Here is a 17147-nt window from a genome sequence, read left to right as displayed (position 1 = left end):
TGCCATCGGAGATTACAACACAAAGCAAGGAAGCTGTACTTTGCTTGCACTAATGACTGCCGAAGGGAAGGGCGGGGAAGAGGCATAGATCAGCCACATGTTCACCCAGAGGTGGGCAAGGGTGGCCCTCCAGATGTTGAGGATGCCAACTCCCATCAGACCCAGCCAGCATGGTCGTCGTTTGGGGATGATGGGAGCTGTAGCCAACAATGTCTGGAGGGGGCAGCAGTTCTGGTACTCGGAGTTTCAAGAGTTGTTGCCTGCCCTCCTGTTAACCCACCCAAGAACATCACAGCTCTTTGGAAAGTTTAATTTTGGTTGCAAGGATCGTACAACTCCTGCTCTGTGTTTCTGGCTTTCTCAAAGCGGGTGGAGTGGGGCTGATTGGATTCCCTCAGCGGCAAGCAAAAGGCGCTTTGCATATGCTCAGAGACAGGTAAATTCGCTGCATGGTGGGAAAGCACCTGACTCATTTGATAGTAGAAGTAAGTTGCACTCTCTCAGCATCCCATCTGTAACAGGGATGATGACCGGTCTATTTTCCAGGTTGTTAAAATATTGCAGTATAAGGATACACATACTTAATATTTTCCAGGTTTGAGTCCTGGCATGAAAACATATTTAGGGACAAAGCCCCACTTCAATACAGTGTTGCAATCCATTGAAGTCAGTGGGATTAACAACAAAGCCAATAGGGTCAAGAAGCCAATTGGAAAGTCCAGCTCTTGGAATATAATGACTACTACTATTTATTTCTAAACACTCCCACCTCCCTCAGAATGTCCTTCATTTTTGCCATTTACTTTTTTTGGGAGATAACTGGCAAGACTCCTAGAGCCGAAAGGAGGTAGAAGGTTAGCAAGTCAAACCACTCTTCCCTGAAGTCCTTTTGTATCAGGGCTCCCAACGATTGAACAACACAATTCAAAAGACTATTGCTGTTAGCCTGCCAGAGCAAAACAAAACAGCCTTAATAGGAAACACATTTTTAGTAGTATGAGATTTTGTAGACAAGGTCTTGCTTCATCAGATGCAATTAATGAAGTGGAATCTTGCCTGCAAGAGCAACTCCACAAGAAATTTCATGTCATATGTTTCTAAACATGTTTCCTCAAATGTAAGCCTCTCTGGGTTCAGGTTTAAGCAGAAGCTCCGGAATCTGAAGAATTTGCTCTAAATTGTTAGTTTTTTTAAAGTCAAAACACTGTCGTATTTAAGGGTAAAGACTATTGGGCAATAGAGGGACCCAGGTGGCGCTGTGGGTTAAACCACAGAGTCTAGGGCTTGCTGATCAGAAGGTCGGCGGTTCGAATCCCTGCAACAGCGTGAGCTCCCGTTGCTCGGTCCCAGCTCCTGCCCACCTAGCAGTTCGAAAGCACGTCAAACTGCAAGTAGATAAATAGGAACCGCTACAGTGGGAAGGTAAACGGCGTTTCCATGCACTTCTCTGGTTCGCCAGAAGCAGCTTTGTCATGCTGGCCACATGACCCGGAAGCTGTCTGCAGACAAACACCGGCTCCCTCGGCTTATAGAGCGAGATGAGTGCCGCAACCCCAGAGTCGGACACGACTGGACCTGATGGTCAGGGGCCCCTTTACCTTTACCTTTACTATTGGGCAATAATGAACAGTACCACAAGCGCATAGCTTCAATAACATATAAGCTGTATTTAAAAAAACACCATAGTACTTAGCCTTAACTTGTTAGAAAATCCCTTCCTGGTCATAAATATGACAATCACTTAAAGCCTGAGCATGAAGCAAAGCACATCCATCAGTTCTCTCTGCACCCCCCTCCAAATACTAATTAGGGCACAAGTCCATTGGCAATTGACAATTAAAACTCAACCTGCTCTGCTCCTGTTCTTTTAACAGTTTGGCATGCAGAAATAGAGGATTTTCTTGGCCTGGCTCTAAAAACACTTATTGCCTGCTAATTGCTGCAGATCCCACTCCTGTTAAAGCTAGCAAGGCCAGCTCAAAACCAGGCAGCCCTACAAGTGCATCCCACCCAGTGTTTTGCCTTGAGTTGCAGAGCATATGAAGTATGTAAAGGTTTTTTAAGGGGTGGTCCTGTTTGAAGCTGTGTGAACACATTCTGGATATGCAAGAATAAATGCCTGTGTGGCTTTGTCTATGTTATCTCAGCTCAAGCAGCTCTGCAGCTGGGCAGCCACAGATCCAGTTTCCTTTTGTGTCCCCGCAGAGATGTTTACATTTAAGCTTAGGTCTGGTCAGGTAGCTTTTACATTACTCATCTGCCAGTTATGATTATGCTCCTGCAACCTTGAAATAGTATATAAACCTTGCTTCCAGCTAGTGGGGAGAGATGACAGACATCACAGCTTTTGTATACCTGTAACAGGCCTTTGCTGCTCTCATCCCACAGCTGTGAAGCACAACCTTTCAAAGCATGCAGAAAAATAAGTACAGTAGACTAATAGACTAATCAAATGCTTTAAAAATGGCCTCAGTGTGAAAGAAAGAATCCAAGACATTGAGTGTTGAAGTCCATGGTAACAGCAGAGCTTAAGAAAAAAAAGAAATGAATTAAAAGGGTTTCTCTGAATCTCTTAAGAGTGGTTTGGAACCACTGGTGTATGTCGTTGTTGTTTAGTCGTTTAGTCGTGTCCGACTCTTCGTGACCCCATGGACCAGAGCACGCCAGGCACTCCTGTCTTCCACTGCCTCCCGCAGTTTGGTCAAACTCATGTTCGTAGCTTCGAGAACACTGTCCAGCCATCTCATCCTCTGTCGTCCCCTTCTCCTTGTGCCCTCAATCTTTCCCAACATCAGGGTCTTTTCCAAGGATTCTTCTCTTCTCATGAGGTGGCCAAAGTATTGGAGCCTCAGCTTCACGATCTGTCCTTCCAGTGAGCACTCAGGACTGATTTCCTTCAGAATGGATAGGTTTGATCTTCTTGCAGTCCATGTCACTGAACAATAATGAGAAAGACTTCTGCTATTGAACAGCAAGTTGCTGTTGTGGTGCCCTCCCTGTGGAATGCGCTCCCATCAGATGTCAAGGAGATAAATAACTATACAGCTTTTAGAAGACATCTGAAGGTGGACCTGTATGGGAAAGTTTTTAATGTTTGGTGTTTTGTTATGTTTTTGTATGTGTTAGGAGTCACCCAGAGTAGCTGGGGCAACCCAGCCAGATGAGCAGGGTATTAACAACAACAACAACAACAACAACAACCTCCTTTTGCAGCAGCTGAAGTACAAAAAGCCACCACTACTCTTAGCAGTACAATCTCAGGACTCAACTATTGTGATGTGAAATGCATCTTTGCAAATAACACCAGCTAATTAAGATAATTAAGATGAACAGAGTGGGGTGGTAAGTGTTAAATTCATCCATGGTGCTTGCTCTGAGATCCTGTTAATTATTAGTTCAGATGGAATTGAGGGTACAGCTGATGGAATTTGCTTTTTTTTAAAAAAAAAGCTTGCATGTTAAACGTAGTGCTGCATTCAACGTCATGCCTCTTTTGGCCCTTACACATGTTTGGCGCTGGAAGCAAAATCTCAAAATAACCCCCTTCCCACTCATTCATTTTAATAAACCCAACCATGGAGGCTCGCTGCAGGAAAAGGGTGGAAGACTCTTCTGAAATACGCCAGAGCAATTGCTTCACACTAGTAAGGCGAGCCTTGAGCCCCACCCTTCCCAGAGCAAGATGCCAAGGTTGCCTCTAGCTACTTTGTAGGAGGGCTTCTCCACACAAGCCCAGCACACACAAGCAGAGCAGACAATGCCATTTCTGGTTCCCACTGCTTTTGGTTGGGTTTTGTCCTAGCGGAGTAACTTTAAACCAGGGTTCCCATCCCTGAAAGAATATCTGCTGCCCCCTCCCCATCTTTGGTGGTGCTGATGTTGAGGGCAGCAGGAACATGAGGAAGAGCATCCGAAACTGCAGCCAATCCCATCTAGTTCTGTGGCTCAAGAATTGTCATGGGGCCGCAGTTCCTTTTTATTCCCAACCTTCACAGAAGACATTTCCTCCCCTGCCTCTCCCCAGTGTCTCTTCTTACTGCTGTTGCTTTAGTTTAATTTTCATTTTGTTGCCAGGAGGTTAGGGGGATGTCAGAGTCAACATCTGCAATGGAGATAACATTCCTGCCTAATTAGTGGACTGTGAGCAGAAAGGACTTCCTGTCCCCTCCCCCTCCTCTTAAAGAACAGCAAAACCAGCTTACACTAGAGGAGAAGGAAGGTCCACTCTCCAGCTTGGTGATGTGTCCATCAATACACTCCAGGGAAACTTCTTCTTTTCTTTTTTTTGCAGGGTCTCTTGTTTCCCACAGTCTGAGTTCATCCTCCTACCGCAAAGTTTGCAGTTGCTACTTGGAAACATATTTGGAGACTTAAGGCATTTTTAAGTGTCTTGGAACACCAGAAATGCTTTGAAGCTGTTTTCAGTTCTGCTCTGCTATAGATACCCAGGCAAGGACTTTCCAGACACGCAAGGCATACCATGCAGGGGTGTTGCTCAATACTTATAAAGACTCTGTGCACCTAAAATGTGCCTATGCTAATATAGAGGTGTAAGTATATAGCCTGACTTTCCAAGGAGAAGAGCAAACCCTGGTTCTTTCTACCAGGCCTTTCTCTAAGCTATGAGGTCCCAGCAGGATTTTCTGGGCCTGGTCAGCAGGACTTCTTGCAAAGCACAAAGGCAGTGAGACCCCCAGCTAGCCATGAACTTAATTTACAGAAGCTCCAAATCCACTTACATCTGCAGCCTTTGCCAACCTGGTGCCTCTCCAGAAGTTTTGGACTACAACTCTCAAACTGGACGTGGTAGTTTCATTAGAAATGGATAGGACAATAAGAAAACGGACTCAAAAGAAGGTAGACTATCTCTGACTTTTTTCAATCTGGTGGGGAATTTAAAATTGACTGATGTTTGGCGATTTAGACACCCATTTGAAAGAGAATACACCCATTATTCAGAGCCAAATCAATCTGACTCGATATGGATATCAGATGAGTTAATACTGAGAATAAAAAGAACTGAAATACTACCAAAGACTTTATCACATCACAATCCAATGTTATTAGAGTTAAAAGGAGAAGAAAACTCCACATTTAGGTGGAGGTTAAATGAAAGTATTCTAGATAATCAAGTAACCATGCAAAAAGCTCTCTCTTTTCTGTTCTAAAAATTTAATAGTTGGCAGGAATCCTTAGGCTTAGTCAACTGGAGGTTACCTGAGCATTTCTCAGGCTGGCACTTAAATCCACGTTTCCAGTTTCCCATTCCATTGCTCATTCCCGCTCAGGTAACAGCCAGACAAAAGTGTCTCCTCCTCCAATCTTGATTTTGCAGAGCCCATCCTCCCTTGTCTGTGTGCCCTCCATCCCTTTCTCTTGCACAATAACTCTTACGATCACAGAATCCCGTTGTCTGTAGTTTTATGAACATTGTCTGTGTCACCGGTGAGCGCTGCTGTGAATCATGCATGACAGTATAGCTTCCATTGTGGCTAGGTTTGATTTCACTGCTAGGAAAGCGTAAGTGCCCTACTAACTTTACATCAGTGCTCGATAGGCCCAACATAGCGGCAGCAGCCGTCTTAGCTGGGCCATATGATTGCACTGAAAGATGTGTGAAGTGGTCTGAAATGCAGGACAGGAATTGCTTGTCTGTAGCGGCTCCAACCTCATGAAATTTGCTTTTACTACTGAGATCATCCTTACCTGATATGTCAAAGCTACCTTTCTGAGCAGGGGAGATCCATGGTACAGCTGCTGCTGCCTGCAGAGCTTCACTGGTGTTGCGATGAGGCAGTGCGGTGTAGTGGTTAGAGTGCTGGATGAGGAGCTGGGAGAGCAGGTTTCAAATCCTTACTCACCCATGAAACTCACAGGGAGACCTCACCCTAACCTTCCTGCTGTGAGGATAAAAAGAGGTGGAGAACCATGGTCAGCACCTTGAGTTCCTTGGAGGAAAGTTGGGATATGAATGTAATAAGGCCTCCCCCTGACATGACCCCCCACAGCAAGCGCCCTACTCTTGGTCCCTCCATGCATGAAGAACCACAAGTGAGTCAGTGCTGGTGGTAAATAGCTCAGGGGCTGCAGGCCTTGGCCCAGCATACCTGAAGGAGCATCTCCACCCCCATTGTTCAGCCTGGACAATGAGGTCCAGTGCAGAGGTCCTTCTGGCACTTCCCTCGCTGCGAGAAGTGGTTACAGAGAACCAGGCAGAGGGCCTTCTTGGTAGTGGCACCTGCCCTGTGGAACGCCCTCCCACCAGATGTCAAGGAAATAAACTACCTGACTTTTAGAAGACATCTGAGGGCACCCCTGTTTAGGGAAGTTTTTAATGTTTGAAGTTTTATTCTGTTTTTAATGTTCTGTTGAAAGCTGCCCAGAGTGGCTGGGGAAACCCAGCCAGATGGGCGAGGTAGAAATAACTAATAATAATAATAATAATAATAATAATAATAATAATAATGTGTAGCACACAGCTCTGGCCTCCTACCCTTCAATACTGCTTCCTGCTCAACAGTATCTGCTCCCTAAGGCAGTTGGCACATGGTGCCCAATGGCAGGGCTGGGCCTAGCTCCTTGTGATATTTAAAACAGAACCCCTTCTCCCCTGCACCAAAAATGTGTTGGCGCTTCCAGGCCTAATGTTTCCAGAGCCCCAGCCACCCCCAGTCCTTTTTAGAATGGTAGAGCTGGAAGGGATTGCGAGAGTTATCTAATCCAGCCCCCTACAACACAGGAATCAAGGGAAGTCTAATAAATTGCTACGGGCACCACAAAAATATGCCTTTTACAGAAGGAAAACTGCCAATGCTCAAAACCTCCTTCTGTCCCAATAGGAAACTAGGCAAAACCAATGAAAGCCAGACAAATGAAGCCAGACCACCCCCCCAAAAAAGAAAATTGGGTAACCCAAACAACGACAACAAACATTAAAAGTAAAACTGGAAGGAGCAGGGCACAGGGCAGACTTGCAAGGATGGTGTCTGAGGGTATTGTGGTGTCCACAGATGCCATGTTGGTGACCCCAGCTGTAAGCCATGCCTCCCAACTCTTTTGGTTCTGCCTAGGCTTCTAAGCAGCCTCTTCCTGCTAGCATTGCCTTCCTCCCATGTCTCTCGCTCACAAGCATCTACTCTACTTGAAAGAAGCAAAGCTCGCATCTACACTACCAAAGCTCGAAACAAGTTAAAGTACTGTATGTCACTCTAAGACTTGTGATTAGGGATTAATATCCCCAGGGAAAGAAGGAAAATGTGGAGAGCTATAGAGCGTGTTGTGGATGCGGGGTGGGGGTGGGGTGGGGGGAGGCTTCCTGTCCATTGCCAAAAAGCTGTTTAATTATAAACACTGAACAATAGCTCTTCTTGTTTCTGGAGCTACTAAACCAGACACCTGCAGGGCTTGAAGGACGACAAGGACTTTCCTGCATGTGTGTCTGACTTTTGGAAGAAAAGAAAAAAAAAACACCCAGCAGTTTACATTCTGGTTAATCTTCTTTGTTCCCTGCTGAGTTAACAGTGAAGCGGAATATTTCAGCCTCAGAGAGGAGGATGTGGTTACTCTGCCCTGCCTCTTTGGAGATGTATTCTCATCTTTCAGACATGTTTCTCTAAGCAGCCAGGGGGGTGATTTTCTGCATTAACCCTGAGTGAGCTCTTAGCCTCCTGCAGAGCATAGTTTATCCAGCGTTAGTCACTGCCTTAGGGGGAGATGTTGAGATCCTCCCATGAGGCTGAAAAAGTACTTCATAAGACTGCTGCAGGAAAGATTTAGTAGCCAACTATTTAAGGTGCAATTAATTTCTACAGCACCCTCCCTCCCAGTTCAAAGTGTTTCGCAAACATCTGCCAGTTGGCACCGGCCATTACAACAGTTAAGCTTGCAAAATCATTTGTTGTCTACTCCCATCCCCAAATGCCACGATGTTTCCGATACCTCTGGTTGCGGACACGATCCGTTCCGGAGTGCCGTTCGCACCCCGAAAAGTCTGCGCATGCGCAAATCGCGCAGAACGCTTCTGCGCATGTGGCAAAACACGGAAGTAAACACTTGCCGCGTTCTTAACTTGAAAAGACGCAACCTGAAGCGGACGCAACCAGAGGTACCACTGTATTTGATACCTCTGTGTCTGAGGGTATTGTTTCACACAGAAGGTCTATTTACCAGAGCTTTCCTTATCATCAAACCCCTGGTGAGGGGTGTGAGCTTTTCTTTTTTCTTTCTTTTTTATTAAAGATTTTCTTGATTTACAAAAATGTATGCAATGTCTCTCGTAACGTTTTTACAAATCAGTTTCCTGGGTGTGAGCTTTTCTTACATGAAACGTTTCTTCAGACTAAATATGGTTTTGTTTAGATTTTTTTTTTTAAAAAAACACACATATAAGATGTTTATAGACGAGGGGTTGGGGTGAAGAACAGGATTTTAAAAGATTTGCAGGCGAAGGATGGCACAGATGTGTGCTGCAAATGAGAATGGAACAGAGCAGGCATGAAGAACCTGGGGCCCTCCAGATTCTGCTGGACTGCAACTCCCATAATTCCTGCCCATTGGCCATTCAGGTTGTGACTGATGGGCTTTGGAGTCCAAAAACAACTAGAGGACGGCAGGTTCCCCACCTCTGAAAAAGAGGACCACCCTTTGGAAAGACAAAAGCCAGCCATTCTCAGACTCTTAACGCTAATGTTAATTGGAATAAGATGTGCCTATGCCATTTACGCAACACACATATTTTGCATCATGTATACCAATACCTATATTGGGAATGTGCAATCTTGGCTTGTGTCTAGACACAAGTGGGCATACGTAACCAGCGCTACAGAAACCTGTATGTGGGTCAAGCCTTTATTTCCCATGCAGAAGTAGCTCCTGGACAGGGATTTCATTACGTGCCAAGCCTAAGCACTGGGGTGTTGCAGGAACTTCTCGTAAACCCATTTCACCATATGCAAATGTAATACATGGCCTATGCCCAATCATTTGGCAAAACAAATCCAGGCAAGCACTTAGGAGCATCCTACGAATGAGAGGCGCTGCCTTCAGTAGCTGCAGGTCCGTGATCATATTGCAACCCCAATTAACCAGGTGCTTTCCAGATGAGTTTGGCTACAACTCCTAGCATGGTCATGGTGGCTGCAGCTGATGGGAATTGTAGTCCAAAACATATAGAGGGCGCCAGGCTGATGAAGGTGTTGTACTGTGCTGCAGTTAATAATGCATATTTAAACTGAATACCTCTCTCAAAATATTTTGGATGTGCTAGTCCACCAAGCAAAGATTACTGGCAAAACGTATCCTCTTCTGGTCCTTTGGGGATTCATTGGTTCTGAAGGACTGCCATCATAAGAGAAAACCAGTCTGTTAAGTTTCCATAGGTACAGTAAAACTTAATAAAGCAACTCATTTTGGATTCTATATACAGTATACACATACTGATGGCTGTGAACAAGGCCAATGGAAAGAACCAAAAATGCTGCATTTGTTTTTGGTAGGTTTTCCCCTGCCCCCGCCCCCAAAAGCAAGACTATATGACTACTTAGGTGTTATATGAACCTTCACTACCCTAAAGAAGTTACTAATCCTAGGTTAAATTGCTATGAACAGTGAGATCCTGCCCATAACACCCAGGGCTTTTCCACACTTACCTTTTGCCTTGCCGTTTCCAGGCAGAGGTCAGGGCTTTAATGCTCCGTGTCTGAGCAGAGGAGGTTTTTTTTTTGCACAGAGCTCTCCCTGCAAAAAGCTGCTCTTTAAAGCTGAATCAGAGCAAATGTCATTTTGGTTTTTCCAGAGATTGTTGTTTGCTCCAACTGAGCTTTAAAGAGTGGATTTTCACAGGGAAAGCTCTGGAGCATAAAGAAAGGGAGCTCAGACACAGAGCTTTAAATTGTGGACTGTGCCTGGAAAGAGCAGAGGAAAGGTAAGTGTGGATAAACCCTTAGATAGCAAGCTTCTAGTGTATAAATACTGTGTAATGTCCAGCTTATAGGGGCAACTTGCACCTAGGCAATAACTACTCAAAACTTGGACAAGGTGGAGGAGAGCTAGAAGAGAGATAGCTCAGATGGTAGAGCATGAGACTCAGGGTCATGGGCTTGAGCCCCACGCTGGGCAAAGATACTTGCATTGTAGGGGGTTGGACTAGATGACCCTGGAGGTCCCTTCAAATTATACAATTCTATGATTCGAAGTAGTCTTGTAAAGAGACTAACCACCAGCCAAGGACAATCAGGGCTGGACATCCTACTAATAAGATCATTGTGCTAGCCAGAGGCCATGACAGGTACATTATAAAGTTCCTAAATGCAAACATAGCAATAACAAACATCAAAAATATAAAGGAAGAAAAATCAAAAGTACCATCAGCTAGCTCAGCTTCAGATTTTAAACCCCAAGGTCTCCAAAACATCCTTCTAAGAGCAAACCCACTTCTCTTGGGTGCAGATCCTTACATAGCCAAAATAATACCATTAACACAAACAAAGGGATGGATCGGCAGGTTTGAAGGAACCTCAAGATTTGCAGAAATACAAACTAAGTTTTTTTTGGGGGGGGGTGACCACAGAATGCCAACTCATTGTTTGGGGTGAGGGGATGGAATTACACATCCTGGGGGAAGGCAGGGCTGGGTATCTGGAACCCCCAATGGGAACAATCCACTCCGCAACATCTTGTTGCAGCTTGCTTTTATGTGATTTCACAGCCTGCTGCTCTAACCACTGGGCTGTACAATCTCAGGCATAGTCAGGTAGGCGTGTGACCTGTTAAAACACCACGGCTGGCAGTCAAGGTAAAAAATATGTGTATATAAAAATAAGCGAGACAGGAACATTCTTCCGTCAGCTATTTTAGGAACAGGTTTCGAAGTCAGTAGTGCCGTGGTACATAAATTGCGATCACTGAAGCAGAGCAAAGCGTTTTCTGCAAAAGAGGCACACTGCCCTTTTTAGTAAGACAAGACGGGAACAATGCAAGCGGGACCTGCAACTAAATGTTGCGGTGCATCCCCAGTGCCTAAGAGGAGAGCGCGTTCCTGTTCCAGACAACCTGGAAAAGGAGTACTTCTGTAGACTTTGAGGAGGGGAGAGAAAAGTTACAGGAGTGAGGAAGGCATAAAGAATGCCTTTCTCACACATCCCGCCCCACAGCCCCCCAAACCAAGAGAGTGCTAAAGGGTTGCTAGCTACTTCAAACCTGAGTATTTTATAGGTATCCAAGTGGGATCTGTAACAAAGTGTTGCAGTGTGGCTGCCAGCCAGCCACGCCCCTTTCCGGGGCACTCCACCCTGTCTTTCCTCCTTGCTCATTTTCAATCCCATTCCCAACGGTATGCTTGCATTCTGGGCTCACTGAGAATACTGTCCCCATGGGGCTGTTTTTAAGTCTCTCTCTCCCCGCCCCGCACTTACGATTCCCTTCCCCCTAAATATTTTTAGCACTTCTGCAAACCTCAGGGTTCCCCCAAACCTGCCAACACTTCTTTCTCAGAGGACCTCTTTGGCTCCAGGCCTTTCTGCACTGGTCACCTGAGATGGCTATTAGAAGTGGGTGATGACGTGTCTTAAGCTAAGCTGGACAGAGAAGCAGCAATGCAACTAAAAGGGGGTGGAGGGAGAACAGGACATCTCGAGAAACAGCCTTACCCCTGTGTTTTCTATCCAAAGCAGCAGGCAGTTTCCCGGGATGTATTTGCGCAGTGTGTTGCTGTCCCTGCCTCTCATTTAAGACTTCCCCACCCCCCTGGTTTCCAGAAACCTGAGGGCTTAGGTATGCATACAGGTATTTGTTTATCCGTGCGCATCCAGCCCCACGGGTCGCCCACCCTCCCTGTGCCATGGAAGCCAGAGGTCCATTGCAGGGTTGCACACAGTCCCATCCTCTCACAAAGCTGTAATTCTCGGCACCCTTAACGAACGGCAGTTTCCATGATTCTTTGTGGGGGAGCCATGTGCTTTAGATGCATGGCGTGTCATGAGAACTTCTGTCGAGATGCTGCTTTAAGTGCCTTCCTTCCTAGCAGTGCAGCATGACTACAAAGGCCTTTTCAGTGGTGGCCCCTCTGAGTTTTCTTCCCCAAGAGACTGCACCTGGCAACAATTTTACAAGTTTTTAAGTACCAGCCAGGTCTAGACATTCTTCAACACCTGGGCATTTGTGTGTGTGTGTTGTCAATTGTTTCCAAGCTCTGAAAAAAAACTGAATTTGACAAAAGGGTGGCACATGTGAAGGCCAAAGAGCAGGCGAGCGGCCTTCTCTTGCTTGCAGTGATCAGCTAGGGCCCACAGCAATTCCCTTCTGCAGAGGCAAAAAGAGAGAGGCAATTAAGTCAGGGCTGGCTGCATAACAGTAGCATCTTTGCCCTTCTGCTTCTCTGACATTTTCAATTCATAACTCAAAAAGCACCCAAAGCCTCAGGAGATTTTTAGGCCATTTTAAAAGCTGCTAGTGATTTGGAGAAGGAGGAGATGCATGCCCCTCTCTTTCTTCGCTGAAATACTCACCGGCGCCCCCCCCACTTTGTATTAGAAAGAATCAGCAATTGTGACTGTCACAAACTGATGCACATATTAGGGGTTGCCAGTAAATCTCCAGCTTGTTGTACTCGATACCACCCAGGCCCCAGAGCCTTGGAAGGAAGCGATAAAACAGCCCAATTTATGCAGGCTCTTAAATACACAATGCAAAGTCACAGTGCCTGCAGCTGTTTTTTCCTGTTCTGTGTTTATGGCAGGGCACTGAAGTTAACCACTGTAGAAAACATACCAGGCCTGCTCCCCCTCGCAGACATTTCCTGCTCGCCGCTGACAATGCCTCCCTTTGCTACAGGCAGGAAATGTGCCCTGCTCCAACTATGCATAGTGCAAGCATGGAATTTGGCACCCAGGGCCGGAATCAAAAGTCTCGAGAAGCTAAGCTTCTATCCCTCATTGTTGCAGAGAACAGTTTCAAGCTGTGATGAAAACTCTTCAGATCTCAGACATGGAAGAGCATCAGGTCCCATGAATTATGGAAGCAGCCTTATTTAGATCCATCGAAGGAACACAAGCCCTGCTAGATCAAACCAACAGCCAATCTGTTCCGATAGCCTGCTTCCAGAAGTGGCCAAATGGATGCCTTTGGGAATCCTACAAGCGGGATGTGAGTGCAGCAGATTTCCTGTTCATGTTCACCAACACCTGGTATTCAGAAGCACGATGTCTCTGATCCTGGAAGTACTATATAGTTAAGACTAGTAACCTTTATGCTCCATGAATTTGCCTATTCCCCTTTGCTTTAAGTTGGTAGCCAGCATACTTTACCTGCCCTTCAAAAGCCAGCATCACAGCTTATGGCAGTGATGGGCAACCTTTTGAACTTGGTGTGTCAAAATTCGCCCAAAAACCGAGCATAACTCGGGTGGTGTGTCACTTTGAGAAAAAAAACTATAATTTTGCGATATTTATAGTTTAAATAACAAAAATGTATAATTGTAATATATAACTGTATTTATTTAATAAACCAAAAACTAATTATTTAACCAAACCAAACAAAAAACCCCTTATTTACCACAAAGTGCCCTGAGTTGTTGAGCTTTTCGGGGGGAGCTGCTGACCAAAGTTTTGGAGGTTTTTTGGGGGGTGTAAAAGTTGCTTAGCTTTTTGGGGGGGGGTGCATGTTGTATGGCTTTTGGGTGTGAGGCGTGGCTTTTGGCTTTTGGGTGTGAGGCGTGGGTTCTAATTCCAAAGCAGAAGCGCAGAAAGGGGGGGACCAAGATCCAAGAAAATGATCTTCTGTGGTTACGAACCAAACTCAAAGGCTTGGAGGTTTGTGCCGGCAGAAGGGGATCAATCCCGCATTCACATTAGCAGGAGTGCTACAGAACGTAGGAAGCGTAGGAAAGGCTTTTTATCCGAAGGCTATACAGGCAACCGCTGTGCGTGAAAGGAGGAGAATGAGCTCTGCATTCTAACTACCAAGCCCGGGTCCACGGAGCAGAAAACGCAGCGAGAGTGTGCCGGGCGACATAAGTGGCTCCTAATTGAGTCATAAATCGCTCAATAGAGCCCTATACCTGTCACAGTGCACCCACCCCAAAGCTGCTGCGCTTTTTTGGGCGGAAAGAGAACAGAAATAAATGACGAATAATACCTTCGCTGGAACTAACACGCAGTACTGCAGTCTGGAACTAACATGCAGTCTGCCAAAGCGCCAAAACCCCCCAGCACAGAACAGGTTAAAAAACGAATGCTGTCACGCCCAATCATCATCTGCCAAAGCACCAGAAAAAACAGCACAGAAAGGTTTAAAAAACCAATCTCTGGCTACCAGCAACAGCGGAGACAAGCAGGAGACAAGCTGTAGGAGGAGCGGGAGAACAAAGGGGGGGGACAGCAGTGAGGGCTCTGCGTGTCACATCTGACACGTGTGTCATAGGTTCACCATCACTGGCTTATGGCAACAACAGTAGCGGCAAGTGTCCCTTGAGACTGGTGTAGCAGATAGCAGGGAGGTCAGAGGTGGGCAGAACCAAAGAGAACTAATTCTGCTTTTGTCCCCATCCTCCTCCCTACACAGTTCTGCAGGAGGCAATACTGAGACTAAAGAGGAGGAAGCTGACAGTAAGGTTGCAGTCTGGACTGGCAGATGGAGGTGAGGGCAGACAGAGGCTGCTGGGCCAGTGCTCAAAAGGACCAGCCTCCACTGGGTAGAAAGTTCCATCATTTAACTATGCCCTGTGTTGACAAAGTACTCTTTGATCTTATCCTACCAGGCAGTATCACTGGACGCCCCTTGGTCAGAGCGCTATGAGAGGAAGAAGAACGACTGCTCACTTTCTCCAGATATCACCTCCGGGTTACCGATCGACAACCCTTAATCAGAAATGAGACAAGACCCTACTTTGGCTTCCAATGTTTTGCAACAAGGGAGAGCATTGTAGTTAGGTGGACATTGGAGGGAAAACTCTATGGAGGCAAGACGCGATGGCTTGCATTCCATGCAGCAGTAAGTAATTGTCCCATCTGCACAAGGATTTACACTTGTGCAATGGGACTTTCCTCCTCCCCCTGCACATAGACTCATTGAATTGTAGAGTTGGAAGGGACGCCAAGGGTCATCTAGTCCAAACCCCTGCAATGCAGGAATCTCAACTAAAAAAATCCATGACAGATGGCCATCCAACCTCTGCTTAGAAATCTCCAAGGAAGGAGAGTCCACCACCTAGTGTGGGAGTTCCTTCCACTGTCAAACAGCTCTTGCTGTCAGAAAGTTCCTCTTGACGTTTAGTCGGAATCTTCTTTCTTGTAATTTGATTCCATTGGTTCAAGTCCTACCCCTCCAGAGCAGGGGGAAACAAGCTTCCTCCATATTCCATGTGACAGCCCTTTAGATATCTGTCTAGCCCCCTCCACAAATCTGCTCCACAGGGTTGGGCGATCTTCCAGAACAGATTACGAGGCATGCAGACGGAAGGAGGGGGGGGGAGCTGATTTGCACAAGTGTAAATCCTCATGTTGACAGGACAGTTATTTAGCACTGTTTTACCATGCCCTTTCAAACTGTTCCAAAGAATCCTTAATAACAAATACCTAACATTTTGTTTAAAGTTTCACCTACAAAATTTGATCCCCGTAGCAAAACCTCTGTAGCAACAGTCAAGGACAAAATGAAGAGTCTGGCACCTGGCACCATTTCCTGAAGCTGGCTGGGCAGCCTCCTTGAGGACTCTGGTAGGAACATTGCTGCCTGGGCATTTAGGGCTGTCTCAAAGAAAGAGAACTCCTTTAAACTCTTTCTGATTGCCTTGTGCTGTAAGGAAGTAGGCAAAACTCCCCCCCCTCTCCAACAAACCCCTCAGATCTTGACTCTGTACATAGAGGAGCATGCTAAGAGCCAATAAAGGTTATGTGCAAAAACCAAGGACAAAAAATGTTCGCTTCATAAAAAAATCTACATGTGTCTGCAGCAGAAGCGTCTATGAAGATAGCAGTGAGTGGTAACGAGCCTTTCATATTTGGTTTTTCAGGGTCAAAGCTACTTCCTAATCCAAAGAGAAAGTGTGGCAGGTGAAGAGGCTGGCCACATGAAGGAAGCAGGCAGCCCCCCATGTGGTTGAAAACAAGACACTTACAAGGGAAGAGCAGAAGGGGAGAAGCTGGGAGGATCTACATTACATTAAATCACGGGTGAAAACAGCCACTATGATCTAAAAGGTTAGAGTAGTTCCAGCCTAAAGGTATGAATTATTCACTCTGCTGTGTAACATTTCCCCCAATAAGATTATGGCTTGAAATATGATTCCTTTTCAAATAGCTGAGGGTAGAAACATAAGGCAAAAAGGAAAACCAGACTCTGGCTTCTTTTAGCTGTGCTTCTTTCGAAACCTTTGCTCAGCAGTAGGCTGCTACGTCAAATTGAGTTCCAAGAAGCCCTAATAGCAATGGGCAGCTAGATCTAAAAGCTCAGCCCTTGCAGGTGTTTTCAACACAGGTTTGGCATTCTATAAATCATGTATTGGAGGCCCAACTGGTGCAGTGGTCCACCAGTGGACAAAAGAATTTTTGCTACGCTGCAAAAAGAAATTTAATAGCTTTCTTTGGGACATATTGACAAGTAGCTTCCTATCTCTTCCATATCAGCCATTTGCATGTTTTAAGGAAGAAGTATTCCTATCCATTATGCTCTCTGCCTCTGGCAAGGATTAGCATCCCTGTTTAACAGGAAGTATGTAGCAGCCCAAGGCGCTGAGAACTCCCAACTTCTGCCAGCTCCCACATTTTGACTGTTTAACCTCTAAGGCCATACTCAACAGAAACAGAGACTGCTTGGACCTTAGAAAATAGTCACCAGTGTTTTTATTTTCTATGAATTTGGCATCCATGTTCCCAGCTGTCGTTATGTTGTTTGCCAATGCACCACCCCCTTCCAGAAGATTTCAGAGATGATCTGCAAAGAAAGCATTTCATGTTCGTCACTGAAAAACTTCAGGGCTGGCCTCTGTTAATGATGGTGAAATGGGCCATCTAAGGAAACAGATGGGAAAATGCCATCAGGGCCGGCCCTAAGGCAAGGCTGGGTGGTGCAATGCGTCGGGCCGCCAGTGGGGCACCGTGCTGCTGCGCCCACCAGACAGCCGTGCTGGGAGACGGGGCGGGGGGGCGCCGGCG

At 46.0% G+C, this 17147-nt stretch overlaps 1 long non-coding RNA gene across 1 annotated transcript; it reads left to right on the top strand.

Annotated features, from left to right (window-relative positions):
* The first annotated feature begins 1650 nt into the window (after nucleotides 1–1650).
* On the top strand, nucleotides 1651–15098 carry LOC148684625 (uncharacterized). The gene is made up of 3 exons (XR_015951736.1): nucleotides 1651–3342; nucleotides 4292–4857; nucleotides 14557–15098. It is a non-coding gene; the product is annotated as an uncharacterized LOC148684625 (long non-coding RNA).
* The last annotated feature ends 2049 nt before the right edge of the window (nucleotides 15099–17147 follow it).

The sequence above is a fragment of the Zootoca vivipara genome, chromosome 9 (assembly GCF_965207765.1).
Source record: "Zootoca vivipara chromosome 9, rZooViv2.hap1.1, whole genome shotgun sequence".
Classification (NCBI taxonomy): domain Eukaryota; kingdom Metazoa; phylum Chordata; class Lepidosauria; order Squamata; family Lacertidae; genus Zootoca; species Zootoca vivipara.
This window is presented reverse-complemented; position numbering and strand designations above follow the sequence as displayed.